The sequence below is a fragment of the Sitophilus oryzae genome, unplaced genomic scaffold (assembly GCF_002938485.1).
Source record: "Sitophilus oryzae breed Bouriz unplaced genomic scaffold, Soryzae_2.0 scaffold_810_pilon_pilon, whole genome shotgun sequence".
Taxonomy (NCBI): domain Eukaryota; kingdom Metazoa; phylum Arthropoda; class Insecta; order Coleoptera; family Curculionidae; genus Sitophilus; species Sitophilus oryzae.
Genome location: NW_022147429.1, coordinates 941,342 through 949,269, shown reverse-complemented (window position 1 = coordinate 949,269; position 7,928 = coordinate 941,342).

Below are 7,928 nucleotides of genomic sequence, written 5' to 3'. Positions count from 1 at the left end.
AATGCTCGGGGGAACAAAATATGCTGGAAATATCCAAAAATGACCATGAAAACAGAGTGGATACGGCAAAAGATCCAGGTAATAGATGTCATCGACAGAATCTAATCCCACAAGTGGCAATGGGCAGGACACCTGGCAAGAAGGATAGTCCATAAAAATTACGGTATGGTACCCACGAGGAATTAAGACACGTAGAAGAAGACCAAACCTGAGACATTCATGGTCCCAATGACCTGACATGGTCCCAATGATATTAGGAAATTAGCAGGGGCAACTTGTACCCCCATCATAGCCAACAATAGACAACAATGGGTCCAATTACAGAGATATTATGTAAATATGTAAAGGAGGATAATTGGAAATGGTTGAATAAGCTGAAAATGATAATGGTGATCATGATGATGTTTGGAGACACTGCCCAAGAAACTGCTTAATGCCCAATGAGGAGTAGGTGATACATACATTATTCATAAGAAATAGTTGTTATATTGTCTAAAGAAAAAAAATATATCGTCTAACGTCCAATAATCTTTGTCATTTCTTCACGTCTCCTTAATACAATAAAATAATAATAAGTAAGAAATTAAACTGTCCTTTTTACGGCATCTCAAGTGGTTTGTCCGGAGCGTACAGTAAAACGTCAACTATCCGAGAGAGAAAAATACGACCAATTAAAAGAAACGAGGGCAAACTCTTAACAAATAATACCGACGGACGCCCTAAAATTTTTTACGACCGAGACCGATTGCTCGTAATCTATATTCCGTCACAAAAGAACGAATTTCTGGTCAGATTACTCATTCCTTTTACGATCTTTTAAAACGGATATTGTTATTAAAGCTCATAATACTGATAAATTATGATGGTCCGCGCCGGTAAAAGAAAGACGACGATAAAAAATCACCCAGGTCGTATCAAACTACCGTCCAAGATAGTGTTCGCGGCCGATACATTCCGGTTTGCGGAGTAGCTCCGCATTGTACACCTGTGAACTTTTCAGATACGGTAGGAGTAGGAAATACATTATGACGAGATATATTTTCTCGGATAAAATCACGTTTTCTATAAATATTTGCAATTAGCAAAATTTGCAAACCATAACACATGGCCTTCAATGACGGCCGCGAGACGGTCGTGACGCTATCTAGTGAGAGGAAAAGTGATAGCGGCAGTGATGCCACAGCTACCCCATTCGGGGTAGATCTACCCCTTTGTAAAACAATTTAACCCCGCTCTCTCGTGATAATTCAAATTCAAATTCAAATTTCTTTATTAGACCCCATTATGTTTTACAGAATAATATTAGTATTAATAAATGTGTGTCTAAAGGGATCGCACCGCGATTAAAAAACAGATACAATGGCACAAAGTGCCAGAGTGGTGCGACCCAAATTCTCTAATCTACCCCGATGAATAATAAGCTTGTGACAAAACGATCTGTGCCATACGCGGCTAAGAAAATCCAATAAACTTGATACTGTACCTACGTTGATGTGTACCAATGGTCTGGTTGTGTGATAGGAAATAAATTTTCATGCATATTTTCATCGATAGGTTTGTAGATTCTGAATAACGGTCTAGGTAAATAATCTAGCTCACTTGCCAGCTTAGAATTATAATTCAGAGTTAGTAACTCGCATTTTTATTGGAGGACACTGTCATATTTATTTCAAACAATCAACGAGAATAAAATCGTATAAGATCGTATAATTTAATAAAATTACTGTAAATCACTATAAATAATGAATTGTTTGTAATTGAGCTGTAATTTCTGAATTATTAATCCGGTAAATGATGGAGATAAGCAATTGTGATTGATTAAAATATTATTTAAGATAAAACTGCTGTTAACATTCAGAGAATTCGAATAATGAATTGAATAATGACAGGACAAGTGATATCTGTCTAAGAAACAGCGATTTAGAGTGACAATTTGGATATGTAAATTTTAGAGTGACAATTTTGATTATGTAAACGAAATACATATTCAATTAGTTTACTGGTTGGCTAACGATCAACATTAATTTAAAAATAAATCCCCAACATGAATAAAGAACAAAATATTTAAACAAAAACAGACCACACAAAACGAATTGTTGGTTAGTAGCAGTTAGTAGTAGTCAGAGATATAGATGTAGTAGTATTTTGGTTTAATGGCCACAGCTGCCAAAGCTATCCAACCGGATGATGGAATTATCGTTTTTTAATTAAAATAAAAAAAAAACATTAAAATTACAAAGCTAGCATAGTATACGGTTTTATGTTAACTCTAATTTTTTGGAAGTTTATAAAAAGCATTCTTAAAAAAATATATATCCTTCAATTTAATAGCTGTTAGTTAGAAGTTTCACTTCAAATATGCGCACATAGTACACACACAACTTTTTGACTACTTCTACTTTACCGATTTTTATGCGGCTTTGCACATGCACACATACTGAGTTCGCATAACAATACATTATCTATACATAAAAATGGAATGACGTTTATCTCCCTAAAACTTGAGAACGACTGGGCCAATTTGGCTAATTTTAGTTTTTAAATATTTGTAGGAATCCAAGGAGGTTTTAATTGGTGTGAAGATATGAAGGAGTTGCCAGAAAAATATTAAAAAAATTGAGAATAAATATTTAAGCACTCTTTCGAAAACGATTTATTTTAGGTATAAGAATATGTATAGCTAACAAGTAACGAATTGAAAAACCTTTTTACTGGTGAAACAAAAAAGGTGGGTTTCCATTTGAATAGAAGATGATTTATGATCATTTTTAATCGGTCGATTCTATGACAGCTACCGCCATTATTATATGACATGTGAACAATTTAATTTTTGGAATAGATAGCCACATATCTTCTCTTTCTGTCACAGTGGCTGTGGTAATCACTAAATTTGACTTTTAGGCTATACAAATTTTTTTGGCAGGTACTTTTTTTTCGTCCAAAAATGTTAAATATTTGTTTTCTCAAAAACGGTTAATGTTAGGTATAGAGTGTCTAACATCAATATTCATAGAATTTTACAGAGAATGTAAGTATGTAATAAAAGATGGGGGCACCCATTTAAAATAAGAAAGTTGCTGTCAACTTCCGTTATATCCAGAAGTGCAGCCATATTCATAATCGATAGATCTCGTTGAAAAACAATGATGTGCAAAACATCTCCGATCTAGATATTACGGTTCTCTAGAAACTTCTAATGCACGCACAGCCTGGGACACCCTGTATTTGACGTTTTCGAAATTTACATGGGATTTCCTGTCTCGTGTGCCTATGCACCACACGGTATATCTCCACCCTACGTAAATGTGGTATCGGAACAATTTCAAGGATTATTATTAATTTATCTGTCATAAAGCGCACAACATGTTAGCTGATTGCTACATGTTATTGAAAATGAAAACGCCAAAAAATAACGTAGCATATAATTTAATTGATCAGATATCATGTTCGAATTGTAACGAAGTCTGTAAAAATATAAAGACCCAAATTTACAAAGAAAATCATCGGCTAACTTACCTACCATCAACGTAACTCATCCTGTATACATTGGAAGTTCGTAATTGTTCAGTAAATTATAAAAGAATAATACATATAATATTATAAATAAAATAATAGCATAAATACAAAAACAAAATTGTATTAAAACAAAGTTAAAAATAAATCGCAAATAAAATGTTTATGAACTGCCCAAAGGTCAATAGAAAATCGTTTTCCAACAGATCGAGTTTCGCCTTCATGCTCGACCATTATCTATCCTAGGGCATTGGCCATTAAAAAGTTAAAGTTCAAGGATTTGAATTGACAATACAGATTAAATTAAATTTCACCGATTCTTCTCAACCGGCGGCGGATGCGGTTTTCAATAGTACTGCAAACTGAGAAAACAGTTCCTTTAATCTCGATGGTCGTCTTTTTTTGCCGACTTTGATTGATAAACAGATAAGTTTATGGTTATCCATCATTCGTACAGAACTGGTCAGGTTCGAAGAAAGAGATTATCAGATTCATCCTAAACAATTAATTATGTTTATCTTGTGTTATTATTGCTTAATATACGATAAAGAAACCATTTTTACAAGCTGATTTATGTATTACTTATTAATTAATCATTTAACCTTGTAATACGATAAAGAAAAGTAATGAGCCGTACAGGCAATATAAAAATAAACCGAAGAACATTGTATTTTTAGACATTTTATAGTAAAACGCTGTAGTTAAAGCCTCTGGATTAATCATGGATATTGGTATTTAGACGAGTGATCGTATGGAAATATTGTGCTGCTGATCCGTGGCTAGCTCGGTGGCAAGATAGCATCTAATATTTATTGAGACTCACTGATCAGTTACACTGGTTAGCTGCCACATAATATGGAATCTTGTGAGTACGAGTCAACTTATACAATCGCTAAGATTGTAGGCCATCATTTGGCCGAGGACTGCGGTTCGAACTCCGTGTAAACGAAATAGGTCAGATTAGCACTGGCAGCAAAAAGCAAATGTTAATTTTCTTTTGAAAATCTAATGTGATTATAATTATTTAAACAGTAGAAAGATATAACTACATTGAAAATATCGGTCTAAAAAATAAACAGTATGTCATTTGTACTAAGCTGGATTGTTATTTTTTTAGTAATAAATGAATAAGATAATTATGCCGTTCAGTACAGGGTGTCCCATTTTCGTGTCGTTTTGAAGTAGGTTTATTGTTAATTAAATATATATATATATATATATATATATATATATATATATATATATATATATATATATATATATATATATATATATATATATATATATATATATATATATATATATATATATATATATATATATATATATATATATATATATATATATATATATATATATATATATATATATATATATATAGTTTCATATAAAAGTAGTAAAGTGATGTGAAAACTGCATCTTTGTACCTCTACTCGTAAACGAGAAACCTACTTCAAAACGACACGAAAATGGGACACCCTGTACTGAACGGCGTAATTATCTTATTCATTTATTACTAAAAAAATAACAATCCAGCTTAGTACAAATGACATACTGTTTATTTTTTAGACCGATATTTTCAATGTAGTTATATCTTTCTACTGTTTAAATAATTATAATCACATTAGATTTTCAAAAGAAAATTAACATTTGCTTTTTGCTGCCAGTGCTAATCTGACCTATTTCGTTTACACGGAGTTCGAACCGCAGTCCTCGGCCAAATGATGGCCTACAATCTTAGCGATTGTCTAAAGCATATCGCGCACTTATGCGAAGCGCGGCGCGGCGCAGCGCGGCGAATTTTTGATGGGTCCGCTAACTTATGCACGGTTTTGCGTACGCGGTTGGTATTTAAAGTTGTTTTGAGCTGACCGTTTTAATTTTAGTGTTATCTCTATGACGGTTTGATAAAGGTGTGTTAAAATTTCATTATGTGCTCAAGTTCTAGCAGCAGTTCAGAGGGAGATTTTCTTACTTTATGTACAATAGCTGAGGAAGAAGAAATGCGTGAGAACAAAAAAGAAAATCTTGGATTCATAATATAAATATAAAAGAAATACGTACGGAGAATTCCATCACCTTCACTCAGATCTTCTGAAGACGAAAGAAAATTTTTCAAGTATTATAGAATGACCCACGAAAAATTTAGTGAACTTCTTTCTTTGTTAAGACCAAGTATAGAGCGTCAAAATTCTAGATTTCGCTGCTCAATTGACGTTATCGAAAGACTTTCAGTTTGTCTCAGGCAAGTTTTTAATATTGTCTAAATAAAATTAATAGAGAATAATTTATATTATTTTATGTAATGCATGCTTTTTAAATGGATAGATTTTTTCATTATTCTAAATTAAGTAGTCTGTACATTGGTAGAAAATACTTTATTTTATATGTGATGTACAAATAGCAATACATAAATAAAAATTACTTTTTGTCCGGGTTCATCGGGCGAGCTGTTATAACTTCGAGGTGGTTCATTGAGAGAAAAGCTGTTATAATTTTGAGGTGAATATTGCAAATTCTCCTCAGAATGGGCTGGAGTTGTATGCATAGGAAGACACTCGAGTGACTGCTGATGCTGTCGTGTTGGAATGCCATACGTGCCTGATGAATAATTTAAATTATACTGAGATGACTGCTGCTGAGAAACATGTGGTTTATATGGTGGCAGTGTATGTATTTTGTACTTTGGGAAGACAGAGTCTGTTGATATGCTGAAGGAGGGATTCATCGACTTGAGTATATGTTGAGGTGGTAGGCGAGGTGATATTTTTTAATTCTGCTTCATGAATTATCTCTGATATTTTAGATTTAACCTGAATCTGCAATATAGGTGGAAAAGTCCTGACAGATTCCTCAACTGATTGAAAATATTTTGTTAAGTGGTCCTTGGGAGTATGAATTTTTTGATTTTTTATAATTGACATATTCTGAAGTGCTACTGAAGTTGGTGTCTCTTTACAGAACTATACTTTCTTTTTTTAATACTGCTTTGTGAAATAGAAGATAAAGGGCTGGGTGCGGATGATGGTGACGCCGGTGAAGGAACCGATACAACTGTATCAACTATACCATCTGATTCAGGTTCTGTGTTGATTATGTCTTGTGTTGAATAATTTGATTGTTGGGGCCTTTCTGCTAAAAATGGTTTCATAAAACTCATTTGCTGTTCTAGTCGCCAAGGCTTTGATTTTGTAGCAGCTTGTCCACTTTTTTGTTTGTCTGGACTTCTGTGCTTTTCTGTAGCACTCCCTCAAATTGCGCCATCTTTTTTCGGCATTCTTCGGCTGAAAAGATAATTTACCATAAGGTAACATTATTATTCACCTTATACGAGTATTTAGACAAAAATGTAGAAGATAATTTTAAGTAACGAGTAAATAACTTTATGTTTTTACAGATTTTTGGCAACTGGAGACACCTTTGGAACAATAGCAATGAGCTATCGACTTGGTGAAACTACTGTTAGAGAGATAGTTTATCAAGTGTGTGAAGAAATATGGCGCGTACTATCCCCCAAATTTTTGCCAGTACCCAACAAAGAAAAAAATGGAAAAATGTAGCAGAAGAGTTCCAACGGAAATGGAATTTTCCAAATTGCGTGGGTGCCCTTGACGGAAAAACACGTAATTACAGATAAACCTCCAAATAGCGGTTCACGTTATTTTAACTACAAAAAAGTTTTAGTATTATACTTCTGGCCTTGGTCGATGCTAATTATAGGTTTTTGGCAATTGATGTTGGATCTTATGGACGTAATAGTGATGGTGGAGTATTTTCTTCTTCAGAATTTGGAAGGAAATTTTTTTAAAGATGAGCTAGATTTTCCTGAAAAAAGAAATCTACCAGGAACAAATATATTAATGCCTCATGTAATTGTCGCAGATGAAAGCTTTTCCTCTCCATGAACATTTAATGCGTCCATTTCCTGGCTCACAAACTTCAGGACAAGAAGACAAAAAATATTCAATTATAGACTAAGTAGAGCAAGAAGGGTTTCGAAAACGCGTTTGGCATTTTAGTAAAAAAGTTTCTGTTTGTACCAAAGAAAGCTTCAAATTTCACCTGAACATTTGGATAAAGTGGTTCTTGCAACATGTTGTCTTCACAATTTTTTGAGAGATTGTGATGTAAGTGGTGGGATCTCAGAAGAAGAACAAGAAGATGATAGAACAATACCTCAAGGTCTAATAGATATCCCCGGAATTGGTGGAAATCCATCTCTTTATGCAGTAGATGTCAGGGAAAATTTAAGAATTACTTTGTTTCTGAGACTGGTTCATTACCTTGGCAAGTCGAAATGGTTAGAAGAGGCAGAAAAACTAGATATATAATAAGATTATAACGATGACTAATTATACAGGGTTGTTTGAGTTTTAAATAAGTGCAATTTATTTTAGGGGTAGTGTATTTCAACC